This window comes from Bombina bombina, chromosome 1, assembly GCF_027579735.1.
Source record: "Bombina bombina isolate aBomBom1 chromosome 1, aBomBom1.pri, whole genome shotgun sequence".
Lineage (NCBI taxonomy): Eukaryota > Metazoa > Chordata > Amphibia > Anura > Bombinatoridae > Bombina > Bombina bombina.
The window spans coordinates 804,987,801-805,009,029 of record NC_069499.1 but is presented as its reverse complement, the minus strand read 5'-3'; positions in this window follow the sequence as shown (position 1 = coordinate 805,009,029).

Here is a 21,229-nt window from a genome sequence, read left to right as displayed (position 1 = left end):
AGAATGACTGGGGGTGACGTAGAGGGGAGGAGCTATATAGCAACTCTGCTGGGTGAATCCTCTTGCACTTCCTGTAGGGGAGCAGATAATATCCCAGAAGTAATGATGACCCGTGGACTGATCACACATAACAGAAGAAAGCCCCTTTAAGGGCCATTGGTAGTTTAGTTTAGGTTAGGGGTTTGTTTTATTTATGGGGGGGGGGGGGTTATTTTCATAGGGCTATTAGATTAGGTGTAATTCTTTTTTATTTTTGATAATGTATTTTTTTTCCCCAAATTTAGTGTTTTTTATTTTTTGTAATTTAGTCATTTTTAATAAGGTTAAATAGATTTAAATAATTTGAGTAGGGTTAGGTTTTTTTTAATATGTAATTTAGTTAATTTAATTGGTAGTTTAAGTGTAGTATAATAGTTAGGGTAGGTTCATTAATAGTTTAAAAATAGTTTATTGTAATTCTACAGGTAAGTTTAAATTTATTTTAAGATAGGGATGTGGTAATTTTAATTTAAAGTTAGCGGCTTGTTAGGTTTAGGGGTAATAGCTTAATTTAGTTTATGGCGATGTGGGGGGCTGGTGGTTTTAGGTTTAGGGGTTAATACGTTTATTTAGTGGCGATGGGTCCGGAAGCGGCAGGATAGGGGTTAATACTTTTATTTAGGTGGCAGCGGGTCCGGGAGTGGCGGGATAGGGGTTAATACATTTATTTAGGTGGCGGCGGGGGACCGGGAGCAGCGGGATAGGGGTTAATAACTTTATTTAGGTGACAGCGGGGCCGGGAGTGGCGGGATAGGGGTTAAACATTTTAGTATAGTGGCGGCGTTTAGTGACAGGGTACAAATAAAGTTGGTAAAAAGCCGAATAGACGCGAGAGTTAACAACAGTCCGATGCTCATCGCCCCGTACTTGGTGCGCAGCTTTTTGCCGGCTTTTTTTATAAATATGGGGATCGTATTTAGGTCCGCGGCTGCAATGTTAGGCAAGCGTATTGGTGCCGTTGAATTCAACAAAGTTGACGGCTTGATAGATATTCCCCTTATATGCACTGGAGTTTTCGCTAATAAAACATTAAGTGATTAAGTTGTTTATTCCCCTTCCTCAGATCAATAACATTGTGTGTAAACAACAGACTTTTAAAGCCCTCATTGTCCTTCCCCCAGCGGGATATGCACCAAAATATGGTTAATGTGACAACCCCAGTGTTTACATACAAATACACAACATAGAAAATACATTAATCCTAATGTATCAACATAAACAAATTAATTGTACATAATCGGTAGTAGTCAAACTACAAACCTATTGAGGATAGTGTCATATCATATCTTCACTGCATGATACCCAAAAACATACCATATCAGCTGAATATAGGACAATATTTGCATCAGTATTATCTGAATACAAGGATAACCGCTGCTATAAACAAAGTTAAAAAGTTAATCACCATATCACTCTGCTAGCTACGAGCTGCATCACAGGGGGGTTACCATCTAACCTCTGACTAGGCGTGTCCATGTGCCCTATACGGCAGAGGATTGGTAATATTGGCTCGAAAGTGTGAATTATAATGCCCATCAATAGCATAGACTATGGGCTAGATTTCAAATAAACCCTTTATTGCTTGCATGCAAATGTTTGTGCTCCAGGTGTAATCTGGCCCAAAGTGTTTAACTATATATTTATTGTAAATATTTCACATTCCAATGTTCTTCACATAGGGGAATATGTTCTATGTATTTATATATACAAACAACCGCTTAACTCATAATCTAGCACGATGATAGAGCATGCGATTTTAAACAACTTTCTAATTTACTTCTATGATCAAATTTTCTTTGTTATTTTGGTATCTTTTGTTGAAAAGCAAGGACGTATGCTTAAGAGCAGGCCCATTTCTGAACCATTATATGGCAACAGTTTTGCAAGTGCTATTTCCTACAATGTATTACTCCAGATGCCTACCTAGGTATTTCTTCAAGACAGAATAATTAGAATGAAACAAATTTATTAATAGAAGTAAATTGGAAAAAAAAAAATTTAAATGGTTTGCTCTGTCTGAATCACAAAAGAAAATGTTTGGGTTTTATATCCCTTTAACCCTAACTCACACTCAGAAAGGTGAGAGGAAGATAATAAAATAGTATACTCATTTAAACCCTACTCACAGCTAGTTCATTTAAGTGAAAAAGCACTGAAACCACTGTATTTAACATTACTAAAAGATTGATATATGGCCCCCAAAGCGCCACATATATGCAGTCAACTACTTGTACCCCATCAAACAAGGTAACAAACGCTAAAAAACCAGCTTGGTCTATAAAAGATAAACATGTTATCTATGTTGGGGTGTGGAATCCTGGCGTACCATTGGTTAATTATAGGACCCCCAATCGTGGTATCATGTTTAAAATGGATATCTATACAGAATATCATTCAAATCCTGATATTTTATATCCTTAGAATACTCAAACATACCATATGGTGCTAGCCCTAAAACTGTAAAAGAGTATATCACACATCTGGAAGGCAGTTTCATCAGAGCAAACTGCTTAACCCTCCATGGACTACAATGGCAGCGGGATTAACCTTATATCATCAAACAAACATAATCAGAGACATAATTCCCACATAGGGCAAGGTAATCAATCATTGAATAAATTACCACCCCAAGTGGCTGAATCAAAATAATTACCAAAGTAACTACCTGTACCAATCCAGACAGCTGTTATAAAAGACAATCATGGCCACTGTTTCTACCTTCCACTATAATCAACAATTTTATGTTGAAAAAGACTGCATTCACTGGAGTTTGAGTTAATAGAAAAATAAGTGGTTTATTCAGGTAACGTTTCAGGGAATGCAACCCTTCCTAGACCACCCAGAGTGTGTTGCAACCCACAAACCTTGTAAAGCCCTCAATGCCCCTCCCCCAGTGGGAAAATGTGGCAGAAATGTTGTTACTATAACAACCCCAGTGTTTACCAAAAAAAATCCCTACCATAGAAAATACAGACATCCCAACCTGCAAAAACTAATTTCAGGGAGGTGGCTTCACCCGCTACTGCGCCGCCACCCCTCCCAGTTATATATTGGACACTTTGAAACCCTAAATAAGATAGAGACTTATCAAGCTTCCCACTAAAGGCACATTAAAAAAGTAGCTTTATTGCATAACCACATACAACAAACCTATTTTCCAGTGATCGTACGCTTGTTGAATGTTAAAATATTTTAGAATACGAAGTTTAATTACATGCAGTAAATAAGGTAGTATTTGTGTTCTATTTTATTAAAATCAGTGGAGGCTTTTTGGTTACTGATGCATGCTTTGAGGGTTCTATAAAGTCCCAGCAACTAAAGGCATTGCTTAAAGAAACACTTTTCCGGATATGGGCCACATTGGATCATGGTACTTGGAGTTTCAGGGAGATTGCATTACATTTGCTGGCATCAGGGAGTCGCTATTACAATCAGGGAGACTCCGTGAGCTTCAGGGAGAGTTGGGATGTCTGAAAATATCACATCACCCTTTCCAAACAGAATGGCACACTATGGTTCTTCTGATTCATGAAGCTAAACATTAACCATAAAGAAATAAAAAAAAAAGAAAATTGCAAAATAAGAACTGCTAAAGTGATAAACATTATGATAATAAGTAGATATTGTTAAAAAAAAAAGTGATTAATTGATTTGTAAACATGACTTATATGTAGAAAATAGACATGAAACCTACGTGAATAGAAATAAGCTAAAGAGGAGTGGGTTAGCAGAAGTGCCACATTTAAGACATTTTTTGGGCAGTCACCAGACTTCTAAAAAGTGACATCTGTCCTAAATTTGCAAAAGTTTTTTTTTAAGTTCATTAAGAGCTTTAGCAAACTGTAAGCTAAAGAAAGAAGAAGATGGCCTTTAACAAAAAAAGGATAAGAGTAGAATTACGTCATCAAAGAAACATTTCCTCCACCTGTATCCCCTGTGGATATCAGAACTGTACCCTAAAATAATCTAAAAAAAATGCACCCCTCATCTATTTAAAGTGTCAGTAAACCTTAAAAATAATTTTATATAATTCTGCACATAGGTGCAGAATTATATACATTATATTAGCGCAAACCTTATAAAACATAATATACCCTTTGAATTTTTTTAAAAAAACGGCTGTTTTACAGACCCGCTCTCTGTGCTCTTCTGAGCGGGTCTGTTTTTTTCACACAGCGCATCGGGCCAGCTGTATAGTCAAAGCCTGGCCCGACCGCGCCTGTTACAGAAGCATTAGTTTTTTGTTGTGAAGAGCTTATTTCCCAGCAGCAATGCCTGAACCAGCAAGCCAGCGCCTAAGAAGGGCTCCAAGAAAACCGTAACAAGTTTCATTTCATAAAGAGTTAACTCTTTTTTTCAGCTTTTAGAAACTATTGTCTAAATCACCTCTGGAGCCAGACTGCTAAATTGATAAGATGAAACTTGTAAACTTGTTATCTTAAGTACTGTAATCCTATTGTGGCCTGTCAAAGGACAGTGCTCTCTATCTAAATGTTTGATGGGGGATTTGTGCTTCCCCCCCTCTCCCCCTGGGAGGCCCTGTGTGCATGTAACCTTAATAAAAAGCAGGCTGGGCATCCCAGTCCTGAGTTCTTGTTTTGACCCTCAATCGCAGCGTTGACTCTTTTTTGTGGGCAGAAGGGTATCCTAGCTGTACTGCAGCTAAGGGAGATTATTCTATATTTGCGAGACTCATATAGAATACTATGGAAAGGCAGCTTCTCCCCTCTTTAGCAATAGGGATCCAGGCTACTAAAGCGGTCCATCTCTCAGCCCGAGACTAAGGGTAACCGTAACATTTGGCGGCAGCGGTGGGATTTTTCCTGATTTCCTAGGAGAGGTACAGAACGGATGGAGAGCGCTTACGAAAAATTGAAGCGTACAACCCTAAAGGATTTACTTGAAAGCAGAGGGGGGTACGCCAGCAACCGGCCGAGGAGAGAGCTGATCGCAGAATTGACCGAACTGGATCAGAGCTTCACAATGGCGGAAACACCGACCACGATTAGTGACGAAAAAAACAGGATTGTTCGGAGAGGCTCTCACTGTACGGGCCGAACCCCTCCATGGAATTGGTACAGCAGTTGATGGCGGAAGCGACAAGGATATACGAGAGACTCGAGCCCACGAACTCAACCTAGCGAACGCACACCGCAATGCTGAAGCCCCGCAGGTAATCATCCCTGTCGAAAATGCTGGGAGGCCCAAGATACCGTATGCGGCATTTCGACCCTTCCTAGAGAGCGAGACAGGGATTGATGAATATTTGGCGGACTTCGAAAGGCAATGTGCCCCTGCACCAGATTCCCAACAGAGAGTGGCCCACGATATTGTCTGGGAAACTATATCCGGGCGAGCCCTTGAAGCCTTTTCGTAACTCTGGGTGCTGAGGAAGTGACACAGTATGAGCTAGGTTAAGGAGACACTGTTGCGACGGTACGCTGTAACTCCGGACACGTATCGCCGACAGTTTCGGGGCACGGAAAAGAAGCCTACGATACCCATATGGGAATGGGCGCACCGAATGCGGAGAGCGCAAATCACTGGCTGAGCGAAGTAAAGCGGTGACTGGGGAGTGAAATTTTACAATTGTTTCTCTTAGAACATTTTTATAATGGCATGGAACAGCAAGGGAAGGAATGGCTGCGAGACAGGCGGCCTTCTACCTTAGAAAGAAGCAGCCAAATTGGCCGATGAACATTATGACTCCCGTCTTCACGAACCCATGAACTACCGAGCTCCAGCACGGGTCGAACCCAGAGAGGTTTACGTGCACCCCCTCGTGCTGAATTCTGAGCCCCGGTGCCCACAGGGCCCATCCGACACTCAGGACCACCCAATAACAGCTCTGAGCGTCCCAGACCGACTTGCCACCGATGCAAGCAACCAGGGCATTTCATGGGCTAGCTGCCCCCTTAATACGCACCAGACACTCAGGAATTACAATTACCCCTCTGGGGTCCCTATCGTCCGGCCCGGGCCCTCTGTGTTAACCAAGAGGCCCCTATGGAGGGATATGTGGGGCCGCTTCACGAGGCAGACCCTGTATATGCTGCCTCAGATAACCGCCAGCACCATCGCAGAGGGTATGGCTCGAGGGGGCGATCTACCGAGGGATTGCGAGACACAGGGGCTACTATCACGCTGGGTACAGAGTCATTTGGTGCCAGAGGCACAAGCGATCCGGACAGACTGTGGCCGTTAGAGTGGCGGGGGGGGATGTGTACAAAATTCCAACAGGCTAAAGTGCATCTTGATTGGGGAGCGGGGAAAGGGGGCTGTGAACGTGGGCCTAATGGATAATTTACCTGCCTGAAGTACTACTGGGCAACGATTTGGGCCCCATGACTTCTGCCTATGCTCCAGTATGCAACAACGAGGCGGACCCAGTGACTACATGGGCCCAAGCCCGGACGGAGCGAGAGCTTTCACCAGTGCGGGAGACACAGATGCTTCCATGTTCGGGGCTGGGAGCCGTCCTCAGCCAAGTAGGCGAAGTTGGAGGGAGCATCCAGTTGCCTTCATCAGCCGGAAGCTCCTGCCCAGCGACGTCAGCTATGCAGCGTCGAAAAGGAGTGTTTGGCTTTGGTGTGGGCATTAAAGAAATTGACTCCCTATTTATATGGTCAGGAGTTCACTCTGGTCACCGACCATAAACCCGTTGGTGTGGCTGAACCGGGTCTCTGGAGATAACGGCAGGCTATTACGTTGGAGCTTATCGTTGCAAACCTTCAATTTCACCATTACTTACAGACCTGGGAGAAACAGAATGGCAACGCCGACGGGTTGTCCAGACAAACCGACCTCAGCCCCCGCATAACCAGCGGTCTGGACAGCCTTAGTCTGCCCCGAAAAGGGGTCAGACCGTGTCTGCCAGAGTGTTCCACAGAAAGGGAGCAATGGTTACAGAAGCATTAGTTATTTTGTTGTGAAGAGCTTATTCCCAGCAGCAATGCCTGAACCCAGCAAGCCAGCGCCTAAGAAGGGCTCCAAGAAAACCGTAACAAGTCATTTCATAAAGAGTTAAGCTCTTTTTTTTCCAGCTTTAGAAACTATTGTCAAATCACCTCTGGAGCCAGACTGCTAATTGATAAGATGAACTTGTAAACTTGTTATCCTTAAGTACTGTAATCCTATTGTGGCCTGTCAAAGGACAGTGCTCTCTATCTAAATGTTTGATGGGGATTTGTGCTTCCCCCCCTCTCCCCTGGGAGTGCGCCTGTGTGCATGTAACCTTAATAAAAAGCAGGCTGGGCATCCCAGTCCTGAGTTCTTGTTTTGACCCTCAATCGCAGCGTTGACTCGTTTTTGTGGGCAAGAGGGTATCCTAGCTGTACTGCAGCTAAGGGAGATTATTCTATATTTGCGAGACTCATATAGAATACTATGGAAAGCAGCTTCTCCCCTCTTTAGCAATAGGGGATCCAGGCTAACTAAGGCGTCCATCTCTCAGCGAGACTAAGGGTAACCGTAACAGCGCCATTATACACAGTGCAGCTCGCTCCTGCTGTCAGACAGAGCAGGAGCGAGCTGCACTTAGTGTTATGGCGCGGTCGGGCCGGGCTGTGACTATACAGCTGGCCCGATGCGCTGTGTGAAAAAAACAGACCCGCTCAGAAGAGCACAGAGAGCGGGTCTGTAAAACAGCCGTTTTTTAAAAAAATTCAAAGGGTATATTATGTTTTATAAGGTTTGCGCTAATATAATGTTATATAATTCTGCACTATGTGCAGAATTATATAACATTATTTTTGAGGTTTACTGTCCCTGTAAGGGTCATCTTACAGTTTACAGCTTACACGCTTAATCTTAATTTACCGTTAGTGAAAACTCTGCTAGCGATATGGTTTTTGTGATTCTCAGGATCCACTCGTATTACAAGTTGGAAAAAACAAGTTTTTTTGCTAGCGGTAGCCTGAGAATCGCAAACATTGCTAGCAGAGATTTGTCGTGCGCGTGCATGTGTTCTCCCATAGAAATCAATGGAGAAAAAAAGTGAAAAAAACTCTTATATCCTACTATAAGCACCTAGCCTAATAACCCTAATCCGCCATCCCCACACAACACAAACACTAAATAAAAGTATTAACCCTAAACCGCCATCCCCCCACATTTCAAAGTACATAAACTATTAAACTCTAAACCGCCATTCCCCCATGCAAACTATCTAAATAAACTGTTTACCCCTAAACCGCCATCCCCCCATCGCAAACTATCTAAATAAACCTTAACCCCCAAACCGCCATCCCCCCACAATGCAAACTGTCTAGATAAATATTATCCCCCACAACGCACAGTAATAAACCAATAACTAAAAACCCCCTAAGCTAACACCCCCCTAACTTAAAGTGAAGGTAAACTTACATGAAATCAGTGCCCTGTTTTTTAAAAATACTATTAAAAACAGGGCACTTTCATTAATGAAAGTTTACTATTGCAGCGTATTTGAAAAATACCTTTATCTTTTGCAAAGCCGTATCGGCAACCCCCCCGCCCACGGTGCAATGTAAACTTTCTTGAATGAAAGTGCCACCGTGTTTTTAATAGTATTTTTAAAAACAGGGCACTGATTCATGAAAGTTTACCTTCACTTTAAAGTGAATGTCAACTTTCATGAATAAAAAAAGTATTACAAACAGGTGCACTTTTATTCATGAAAGTTTACATTGCAGCAGATTTTACCAATACTTTTCTTCTCTTCAGAAACACAGGATCGCTGATCGCCCCGCCTGCTTCTTCCTGCTGTACTAACACAGCAATGACGAAACCGGCTTCCTCCAATCACGGCGTGGCCTCACAGATGAACGCTTCTGGGGGGAAGCGTTATTGGAGAGAGACAGTTTTTGTCATTGCACACAAAGTACAGAGGAGCTGCAGGCGTGGGATCGCGATCCAGAGGTTTCAGTAAAAGAAGGTATTTGTAAAATCTGGTAAATGAAAGTGCCCCTGTTTTTAATGTTTTTTTAATAACCGGGCACTTTGTTCATGAAAGTTGACATTCACTTTAACTCCAATTAAAATACCAATAAAGAAATTAAAACTATCCAAACTAACTTATATTAAATAAAAATTACCTGTAAAAATAAAATTTTAAACCTAAGCTTACCTAAAAAAAAACATTTACCAAAAAAAATTACATTACAAAAAATAAAAAACTAACATTTACACAAAAAAAATACCATTATAAAAAATAACAAAACCTACCCTTAACAAAAAATAACAAACGAAATTACCAAAAATAATAAGAAAGAATCCCTATTCTAATACCCCCCAAAAAACACACACCCCAAAATAAAAAAAACCCTATTCTACAAATAAAGCTACAACAGCCATTAAAAAGGTCTTTTTGTAGGACATTGCCCTAAAGCTAACAGTTCTTTTGCATAAAATAAAAACAGTTAACATTACAACTCCCCAACGTCCCAAAATAAAAAAATCATCCAATAGGATGAAAGCTTTTTCCTTTTATCCTATCGGTTGATTTGAATTTGAAGAATCAAATCAGCCAATAAGAATGCAAGGTACCCCTGTATAAAAGGGCACCTTGCATTCAATCTTCAGTATGCGGCTGGAGACCGGCATGAAGAGGGAGCTCTTGTGTCGCTGGGCTGAAGATGAGGACTGACGTCACCGCCGTCATCGATGATGACCTCACCGCCGCCACTGGGATGAAGAGTAGAAGAGGGACCCACGGGCCAGGACAGAAGATGGACCCACGATGGATGAAAGATGGAGCGCCACCCATTTATCTTTGGTGATTACCACTTTTGGGGTTAGAGTTTTTTTTCTTTTTTTTTTAAAGATTAGGTTTTTTTTGTTTTTTTAAAGATTAGGTTTTTTTTTTGTTTTTTTATGGGCAGATACAGAGCTGAATGCCATTTTAAGGCAATGGGTTGTTTAGGTTTTTTTTAGTTAGGCTTTTTTTATTTTGGAGGTAATTGTTTTATTTTATTTTATGCAAAAACATATTTATGCTTACCTGATAAATTCCTTTCTTCTGTTTGTGTGATCAGTCCACGGGGTCATCATTACTTCTGGGATATTATCTCCTCCCCTACAGGAAGTGCAAGAGGATTCACCCAGCAGAGCTGCATATAGCTCCTCCCCTCTACGTCACTCCCAGTCATTCGACCAAGAATCAACGAGAAAGGAGAAACCAAGGGTGAAGTGGTGACTGGAGTATAATTTAAAAGATATTTACCTGCCTTAAAAACAGGGCGGGGCCGTGGACTGATCACACAACAGAAGAAAGGAATTTATCAGGTAAGCATAAATTATGTTTTCTTCTGTTATGTGTGATCAGTCCACGGGTCATCATTACTTCTGGGATACCAATACCAAAGCAAAAGTACACGGATGACGGGAGGGATAGGCAGGCTCATTATACAGAAGGAACCACTGCCTGAAGAACCTTTCTCCCAAAAATAGCCTCCGAAGAAGCAAAAGTGTCAAATTTGTAAAATTTGGAAAAAGTATGAAGCGAAGACCAAGTTGCAGCCTTGCAAATCTGTTCAACAGAGGCCTCATTCTTAAAGGCCCAAGTGGAAGCCACAGCTCTAGTAGAATGAGCTGTAATTCTTTCAGGAGGCTGCTGTCCAGCAGTCTCATAGGCTAAACGAATTATGCTACGAAGCCAGAAGGAGAGAGAGGGTAGCCGAAGCCTTATGACCTCCTCCTCTGACCAGAGTACACGACAAACAGGGAAGACGTTTGTCGAAAATCCTTTAGTTGCCTGCTAGTAGAACTTGAGGGCACGAACTACATCCAGATTGTGTAGAAGACGTTCCTTCGTGGAAGAAGGATTTGGACACAAGGATGGAACAACAATCTCTTGATTGATATTCCTGTTAGTGACTACCTTAGGGTAAGAACCCAGGTTTAGTACGCAGAACTACCTTGTCTGAGTTGAAAAATCAGATAAGGAGAATCACAATGTAAGGCTGATACTCAGAGACTCTTCGAGCCGAGGAAATAGCCATTAAAAACAGAACTTTCCAAGATAACAATTTTATATCAATGGAATGAAGGGGTTCAAACGGACACCCTGTAAAACGTAAGAAACTAAGTTTAAACTCCATGGCGGAGCAACAGTTTTAAACACAGGCTTGATCCCTAGCTAAAGCCTGACAAAAAGGCTCTTGGACGTCTGGATTTTTCTGACAGACGCCTGTGTAACAAGATGGACAGAGCTGAGATCTGTCCCTTTAATGAGCTAGCCGATAAACCCTTTTCTAAACCTTCTTGTAGAAAGGACAATATCCTAGGAATCCTAACCTTACTCCAGGAGTAACCTTTGGATTCGCACCAGTATAGGTATTTACGCCATATCTTATGGTAAATCCTTCTGGTAACAGGCTTCCCTAGCCTGTATCAGGGTATCAATAACCGACTCAGAAAAAACCACGTTTTGATAAAATCAAGCGTTCAATTTCCAAGCAGTCAGCTTCAGAGAAGTTAGATTTTGATGTTTGAATGGACCCTGTATCAGAAGGTCCTGTCTTAGAGGTAGAGACCAAGGCGGACAGGATGACATGTCCACTAGATCTGCATACCAAGTTCCCTGCGTGGCCATGCAGGCTCTATTAGAATCACTGATGCTCTCTCCTGTTTGATTTGGCAATCAATCGAGGAAGCAGCGGAAGGTGGAAACACATAAGCCATCCCGAAAGTTCCAAGGTGCTGTCAAGGCATCTATCAGAAACCGCTCCCCCGGATCCCTGGAGTCTGGACCCGTAGCGAGGAAGGTTTGGCGTTCTGGCGAGACGCCATGAGATCTATCTCTGGTTTGCCCCAACGTCGAAGTATTTGGGCAAAGATCTCGCGATGAAGTTCCCACTCCCCCGGATGAAAAGGTCTGGCGACTCAAGAAATCCGCCTCCCAGATCTATCCACTCCCGGGATGTGGATTGCTGACAGGTGGCAAGAGTGAGACTCTGCCCAGCGAATTATCTATTGATACATCCATCATTGCTATGGGAGCTTTCTTGTCCCTCCTTGATGGTTGATGTAAGCTACAGTCGTGATGTTGTCCGATCTGAAACCTGATTGTACCCCCGAGTTTTTAACTGGGGCCAAGCCAGAAGGGCGATGGGAGAACTGCTCTTAATTCCAGAATGTTTATAGGCAGGAGACTTTCCTCCTGATTCCATTGTCCCTGAGCCTTCAGAGAATTCCAGACAGCGCGCCAACCTAGTAGGCTGGCGTCTGTTGTTACAATTGTCCAGTCCCGCCTGCTGAATGGCATCCCCCTGGACAGAGTTGCCGAGAAAGCCACCATAGAAGAGAGTTTCTGGTCTCTTGATCCAGATTCAGAGTAGGGGACAAGTCTAGAGTATCCCCATTCCACTGACTCAGCATGCACAATTGCAGCGGTCTGAGATGTAGACGTGCAAAGGGTACTATGTCCATTTGCTGCTACATTAAGCCGATCACCTCCATGCATTGAGCTACTGACGGGAGTTGAATGGAATGAAGGACACGGCATGCATTTAGAAGCTTTGTTAATCTGTCTTCTGTCAGATAAATCTTCATTTCTACAGAATCTATAAGAGTCCCCAAGAATGGAACTCTTGTGAGAGGAAAAAGAGAACTCTTCTTTTCGTTCACTGTCCATCCATGCGACCTTAGAAATGCCAGAACAAACTCTGTATGAGACTTGGCAGTTTGAAAGCTTGAAGCTTGTATCAGAATTCGTCTAGGTACGGAGCTACCGAAATTCTCGCGTCTTAGTACCGCCAGAAGTGGCCACCCAGAACCTTTGTGAAGATCTTGGGGCCGTAGCCAATCCGAATGGAAGAGCTACAAACTGGTAATGCCTGTCTAAGAAGGCAAACCTTAGATACCGGTAATGATCTTTGTGTGAATCGGTATGTTGAAGGTAAGCATCCTTTAAATCCACTGTGGTCATGTACTGTACCCTTTGGATCATGGGTAAGATTGTCCGAATAGTTTCCAATTTGAACGATGGAACTCTTAGGAATTTGTTTAGGATCTTTAAATCCAAGATTGGCCTGAAAGTTCCCTCTTTTTTGGGAACCACAAACAGGTTTGAGTAAAACCCTTGTCCTTGTTCCGACCTCGCGGAACCGGATGGATCACTCCCATTAATACAGATCTTGTACAACAGCGTAGAAACGCTTCTTTCTTTATCTGGTTTGTTGACAACCTTGACAGATGAAAATCTCCCTCTTGGGGGAGAGAATTTGAAGTCTAGAAGGTATCCCTGAGATATGATCTCTAGCGCCCAGGGATCCTGAACATCTCTTGCCCAGGCCTGGGCGAAGAGAGAGAGTCTGCCCCCCACTAGATCCGGTCCCCGGATCGGGGGCCCTCGGTTCATGCTGTCTTTGGGGCACCAGCAGGTTTCCTGGCCTGCTTGCCCTTGTTCCAGGACTGGTTAGGTTTCCAGCCTTGTCTGTAACGAGCAACAGCTCCTTCCTGTTTTGGTGCAGTGGGAAGTTGATGCTGCTCCTGCTTTGAAATTCCGAAAGGGACGAAAATTAGACTGTCTAGCCTTAGCTTTGGCTTTGTCTTTGAGGCAGGGCGTGGCCCTTACCTCCTGTAATGTCAGCGATAATTTCTTCAAACCGGGCCCAAATAAAGTTTGCCCCTTGAAAGGTTATTAAGTAATTTGGACTTAGAAGTTACATCAGCTGACCAGGATTTTAGCCACAGCGCCCCTACGTGCCTGAATGGCGAATCCTGAGTTCTTAGCCGTAAGTTTGGTTAAATGTACTACGGCCTCCGAAATGAATGAATTAGCTAGTTTAAGGACTCTAAGCCTGTCCGTACTGATGTCGTCCAGCGTAGCTGAACTAAGTTCTCTTCCAGAGACTCAATCCAAAATGCTGCCGCAGCCGTAATCGGCGCGATGCATGCAAGAGGTTGCAATATAAAACCTTGTTGAACAACATTTTCTTAATGTAACCCTCTATTTTTTATCCATTGGATCTGAAAAGCACAGGCTATCCTCCACCGGGATAGTGGTACGCTTAGCTAAAGTAGAAAACTGCTCCTACCACCTTAGGGACCGTTTGCCATAAAGGTCCTGTGTTGGTGGCGTCTAATTGGAAACATCTTCTAAATATTGGAGGGGGTGAGAACGGCACACCGGGTCTATCCACTCCTTAGTAACATTTCAGTTAGTCTCTTAGGTATAGGAAAAACGTCAGTACTCGCCGGTACCGCAAAGTATTTATCCAACCTACACAATTTCTCTGGTATTGCAACAGTGTTACAATCATTAAGAGCCGCTAAAACCTCCCCTAGTAATACACGGAGGTTCTCCAATTTAAATTTAAAAATTTGAAATATCTGAATCCAATCTGTTTGGATCAGAACCGTCACCCACAGAATAGAGCTCTCCGTCCTCATGTTCTGCAAGCTGTGACGCAGTATCAGACATGGCCCTAGTATTATCAGCGCACTCTGTTCTCACCCCAGAGTGATCACGCTTGCCTCTTAGTTCTGGTAATTTAGCCAAAACTTCAGTCATAACAGTAGCCATATCTTGTAATGTTATCTGTAATGGCCGCCCAGATGTACTAGGCGCCATAATATCACGCACCTCCCGGGCGGGAGATGCAGGTACTGACACGTGAGGCGAGTTAGTCGGCATAACTCTCCCTCGCTGTTTGGTGAAATTTGTTCAATTTGTACAGATTGGGCTTTTATTTAAAGTAGCATCAATACAGTTAGTACATAAATATCTATTGGGCTCCACCTTGGCATTGGAACAAATGACACAGATATCTCCTCTGAATCAGACATGTTTAACACACTAGCAATAAACTTGCAACTTGGTTACAATCTTATTAAACAAAAACGTACTGTGCCTCAAAGAGCACTAAACGATTAAATGACAGTTGAAATAATGAACTGAAAAACAGTTATAGCGTCAATCCTTAAAAACAACACAACTTTTAGCAAAGGTTTGTTCCCCACTTAGTAAAGTAACAATAATTAAATTTGAAACATAAAAATTACAGAGCAACGTTTTTAATCACAGTCAATATATAAAGTCTCACAGCTCTGCTGAGAGAATCTACCTCCCTCCAAAGAAGTTTGAAGACCCCTGAGTTCTGTTAGAGATGAACCGGATCATGCAGGAAATACAAGAGTAACTTGACTGGAATTTTTTGATGCGTAGCAAAGAGCGCCAAAAACGGCCCCTCCCCCTCACACACAGCAGTGAGAGAGAACGAAACTGTCACAATTAAAACAAGCAACTGCCAAGTGGAAAAATAATGCCAAATATTTATTCACTCAGTACCTCAGAAAATGCAAACGATTCTACATTCCAGCAAAAACGTTTAACATAATAAATACCTATTAAAAGGTTTAATGTACTTTTAACAGAGTAATTCCGGTGAAATACCATCCCCAGAATACTGAAGTGTAGAGTATACATACATGTCATTATAACGGTATGGCAGGATTTTCTCATCAATTCCATTCAGAAAATAAAAACTGCTACATACCTCAATGCAGATTCATCTGCCCGCTGTCCCCTGATCTGAAGCTTTTACCTCCCTCAGATGGCCGAGAAACAGCAATATGATCTTAACTACTCCGGTTAAAATCATAGTAAAAACTCTGGTAGATTCTTCTTCAAACTCTGCCAGAGAGGCAATAACACGCTCCGGTGCTATTGTAAAATAACAAACTTTTGATTGAAGTTATAAAAACTAAGTATAATCACCATAGTCCTCTCCACACATCCTATCTAGTTGCTGGGTGCAAGAGAATGACTGGGAGTGACGTAGAGGGGAGGAGCTATATGCAGCTCTGCTGGGTGAATCCTCTTGCACTTCCTGTAGGGGAGGAGATAATATCCCAGAAGTAATGATGACCCGTGGACTGATCACACATAACAGAAGAAAGAGCTGTTAGCTTTAGGGCAAATGTCAATTTTAAGGGCTGTTGGTAGTTTATTTGTAGAAAGGGGTGTTTTTTGGGGTATTAGAATAGGATTATTTTTTAATATTTTTGGTAATTTGTTATTTTTTGTAATAGTATTTTTTTTTGTGTGTAAATGTTAGTTTGTTTATTGTTGTGTAAAGGTTAGTTTTTTTTTATTTTTTTGTAATGTATTTTTTTTTCTGGTAAATGTTAGCTTTTTTATTTTTTGTAATGTTAGGGGTTTCTTTGGGTAAGCTTAGGTTTAAATTTTATTGTACAGGTAAGTTTTTTTTTTTTTAAATCAAAGTTTTTTTATTAAGGTATTTAGAATAACAGTAGTCACATATAAATAACAAAACAAGTTATTTCAAGATGGGTATAACAGACAACAGTAATAAATCATGATAATCTCTCTGAGAGCGAGTATATCCCAGTGCATTACTAGCATGCCCTGGATATATACATGATAAGATTTGCTTTGCTACCTTATTTTATTTTTTTACTGAATGTTATTATAGTACCTCTTTAGTGAAGCATTCTGTCCTTTGGTAGGATACTTTCATCTGACATATGTAGAATAAGGAAACCAACTGAGAGGTACCTTTTTCCCCCTAGTCTAGTCTATAGGCCACTCACGGACCTATCACTAATAGCTTATGTCGCTAGAGGAAATTATAGTGATACATAGCCGCTTACTGGCATGATTTATAAACATACATAGAAAAAAAGTGTGGATTAATACCGCATAATAGAGTGTGGGGGGGGGGGGGTTCGGGCTCTGATAATCTAATAACACTTTACTCAATATTATAGGCAGGATGGAGTATTTTCCCATAACATCCCTAAGTAGAGGGTATTCGCATATTTAGTACCATGTCCAATTATGTGGGTAAGGAAGAGGTTTAAATGGGAGGCCAATAAGGTAGAGAGGTATGTAAACTAATAAAACTCTTAATGAGAATAAATCTTCCTTTATAGTTATGTATGATATACAATAGTTAGAAAACATGAATAGCAGATCTTCATGTCCCCCTTCACTAGTAGCTTTTAAGGGGAGTCACGATATTGCAGCGAATTGCCATAGATAGATGTCTCAAACTTCTAATTCTATATTATCAAACTTGCAAGGAGGGGGACATTTAATGGAAGGGGAATTAAAAGTTGCGTGGTATAAAGGCATCTAGGAGTTATTACTGAGGGTTAAATGTGCATAATGAGATACTCATCCAGGGTACACTGAATATATATTAGGCTATATTAGTCTTTAATTAGGTGCTGAGACCAAGGGACTATGGAATAATATGTAACGCAGGAACATAAGCTCCACAACCCATAGGGGGTGGGACCACTCTGAGAATATCCCAGGATTAGAAGCCACCCTATTGACACCATAAATCGAGAACAGATGCAGATTACATACATAACACGTTTTGACTGTAAAAAACAGAGGAGGGCTAATGTACACTAGGCATGATGCAGCACAACGGCAGCTTGTATCCAAGTTTCCTACATTCTTAGGGCATGTGTGTGATATCTCTTAACTATTGATATGAGCCATGTAACATCTCACTGTAAAAGTTTCCATAAAATAAAGAGACCAATTAGTAGCTGGGAGCAAAGGGAGTCTCAGGAAGTTAATTCTAATGGTGCATCATAAAAATAATGGATGTGTGGAGGGGTTTGAAAAAAGTTATCAGTAAACTCTGCAGCATTATAAGTGATGTATGTAGTATATGCAACTAGAGCTATGCATACCCTTTACAATTTGCACAATATTCCCCCAGGATATGAACATTACATGTAAAACATAAGAAATTCAACTTATAGCTGGGTGCCAAAAGAAAAGACAAGTACATACATGAATAGGGTCCACACACCGTACACACAAGATTGCAGACCCAATATGCATTTCCCCAACAAAAAGAGAAAAAAAAAACAAAGAAAAGAGACAAAGAAAGAGATTAGTGTCTATCCAATACCGGCTCTGCTAAAGTCCATTTTGTTACGTGAAAAGTTCCACTCTGTACAGAGATATATTTCTGAAACCTGTGAGAGGTCAGGATACTCCCTTGTATAAAGTTGTCTTGGAGGAGCAGAGGTCAGGATCATGACCCAGACAGAGAATCGCTTTATTGCGAATTGAGAAGGAGAGAGTCCCCGGTGCCCCATCCAGGGGCCGGCCGCATCCCCCGAACAGGCCACCGAGGGTGAGGGAATAAATTTCTTGTTGTTGTCTGTTTTTGAAGTAGGTGGTTGGAAATCCAACCCATGCCCCCCAACTGTAGGTCGCTTGCGGTTATGCCTTAGAGTTCTGCTTAGTGTCTGTAGTTGCTGCTGTGCCTCCGTCCGAGCATGTGAGGCACTCAAATAGCACATATCTGGGCTTTCTTCTGAGCCATCAGTCACCAGCGATTCCAGGATCATCTCAGGCTCAGGTATGATGTAATGTCCCAGCCTGTACAGAGTGTATCTCCGGTGTTACGTAGGGAGCAGACTTAGGCGGAAGGGACCTCCGGGTGCCATCTTCCATATAGGCCTCTCTTATGCAAGCTCTAAGATCCACAGACTGTAAATCCATCCTGCGGTCCAGGTCTCGTAATAGGGCTAGTGCGGCAAGGCTAAACTCCTCCATCCTGCAATAGATAGCAAGCGATCAACAAGCCCAGTATAACCCGGCTTACCGGGGGGGGTTGATGGTACAGCAAAGTGAAAGTGTATAGGCCGTCCTCTGATAGATGCGGTAATTCCGTAAGGAGTTCTGAATGCAGTAATCCTGTTAGGGCCACAGTCCTCAGGTAAAGAATAGCTTTATTACACGATCTCGGAGCTCAGAGAGAAAACTATACAACATTAAGAGTATATGCAAGCCACTGCAGGCTCCAAACAGAGATGACGGCCTAAGATCTTGATAGGCTAATTCAGCTCCTGGGTGCTTGGTTGTGGGAATCACCGATAATTTCAGTACTACCAGCTGAACAGTAATAGGATCCTATAAGAATAGGTTAAAATAAAAGCTATATCCCAAGATAATTTATGAAACAAAAGAGTATTCCCAGGAGCTTCATGAAATGCGACTGATCATGGCCGCCTCTTAGCCACTCCCCCCACAGGTAAGTTTTTATTTATTTTTAAGTTAGATGGATAGTTTTAATTAAATGTATGAGTATTTTAATTGGGTTTAAGTTAGGGGGTGTTAAGTTAGGGACTTTAGTTATTAGTTTTTTACTGTGCATTGTGGGGAGATGGCGGTTTAGGGATAATAATTTATTTAGATAGTTTGCATTGTGGGGGGGGGAGGTGGTTTAGGGGTTACTAATTTTTAAGATAGTTTGCGATGTGGGGGGATGGCGGTTTAGGGGTTAATACTTTTATTAGTGTTTGCGATGTAGGAGGATGGCAGTTTAGGGGCTAATACTTTTATTTAGTGTTTGCGATGTGGGGGATGGCGGTTTAGGGGTTAATAGTGTAGTTTATGGGTGTTATGTATTTTTGTTGTGTTTTGTGCAACTTTTTAGTTTCGGAAAACACATTACCAGAGCTCTTCACGGTATGGATTGATGCAGAAAGGACTATTGTGCTTGCGCAATGGTGATTTCTCCCGACTTGTAATATCAGCGGAAGAAAAAAATGATCCGTTGCGCATCACTTTTAATCTAGTAGGTGCAAGGACATACACCACTATAACCTACTGGGGACTTGAGCAGAATATGAGGTGTATATATGTATGTATGTATATGGGTCACAAAGATCACTGTACATTTGGTCAAAGTCAAAATATAGCCATAACATCTTTGTTGGTGCAGGAGAAAAAACGGCAAAGAGAGGTAAAGATTATCATTGTAAAAGATCTGCATACAAAATAAATATTTTCAATTTCTATTATTTAGTTTGCAGAATATGCATTGTTTTGCAGTCCAAGGGTATACCCTTTGAAAAGTATCGTTGGTATTGTTTATTGTATTTGTTTTGTTGATTTCAATTAGAGAAAAAATATTTGTATTGTCTATTTTAACATATGCTAAGATAAGTATAACTAAATTTATTTTCAAGAATTCTGAACTTCCAATTTATTGATACAGATCATGCCTGTGCTGTATAAGAATTGTTTGCACTAGCAACAATAGAAGTCTGGTTGGACTAAGACGTGCCAACCTTCTACCAGCCAGTCCCCTGCTCTGGCCCAGCTGATCTCAGCTCTGTTCCCTTGTGAATGGAGCACAGTGTCTGTGACCCAGCTCTGACGTTTGGTTGGGCCGTGACAATCCAGCTATTGTGATCCTCCCCTGGCAATGACATCATGGAATAGAGCAACCTTATGTCAACTCGCCCTCCTTATCCCTGAAATAAATATCTCCCGACGCCTCCTCTCCAGCTCACTTCCCCGAGTGCCTAAAGTACTGTTCATAACGGGAAGTAATCTGTGTTTTCTAGCAGTTTATCTTTGGAGCTTTTGTACACATGTTTCTAAAAGAAACTCACAGCAAAGGTTCACGTTCAAGGTGCTTAATTGAGTCTCCTGGCTGCTTCCAGTGTACATTAGTCCCCTTCGGATCAGACATTGCTGTATTGGCAGCTGGCAGATTAATAAAACCTAAACACTCAGAATATGACAGGAGATACAAACCAAATATCCCTCCGCCTTGCCTTTTCCTTCCTGATGTAAAAACCCAGACATTTTTCCCTCTGTTATGGTCAGGCTCGGGCTCCACTATTTGCCAAGAGTAAACAATTAACTATTATTGCACCATACTATTCTGTCTCTGCATTAAATGTGAAACATCCTAATATATGAAATAACCATAATTTAGCATCTCAAGAATCTCACACTGACACACAGGGGAACTCACTATCTAATGCAGCCAGGCTAATATTCCCTCAATCATATTCTGTCATGCTGCCCCCTTTCAGTATTATCTATGCTGCCTGTAATTGCCGTAGGGGCAGCTAAAAAGAATGGAAGATGCATTCTCTCCTGCCCCCCTCCGGGGTGTAAATTAAAGCGACATGAAACCCAATTTGTTTCTTTCATGATTTAGAACTAGCATGTAATTTTAAACAACTTTCTAATTTACTTATATTATCTATTTTGCTTCATTCTCTTGATATAATTTGCTGAAAAGCATATATAGAGAGGCTTAGTAGCTGTTGACTGGTGGCTGCACATAGATGCCTCATGTGATTGGCTCACCCATGTGCATCACTATTTCTTCAGCAAATGATATCTAAAGAATGAAGTAAATTAGATAATAGAAGGTATTTGGAATGTGGTTTAAAATTGTATTCTCTACCT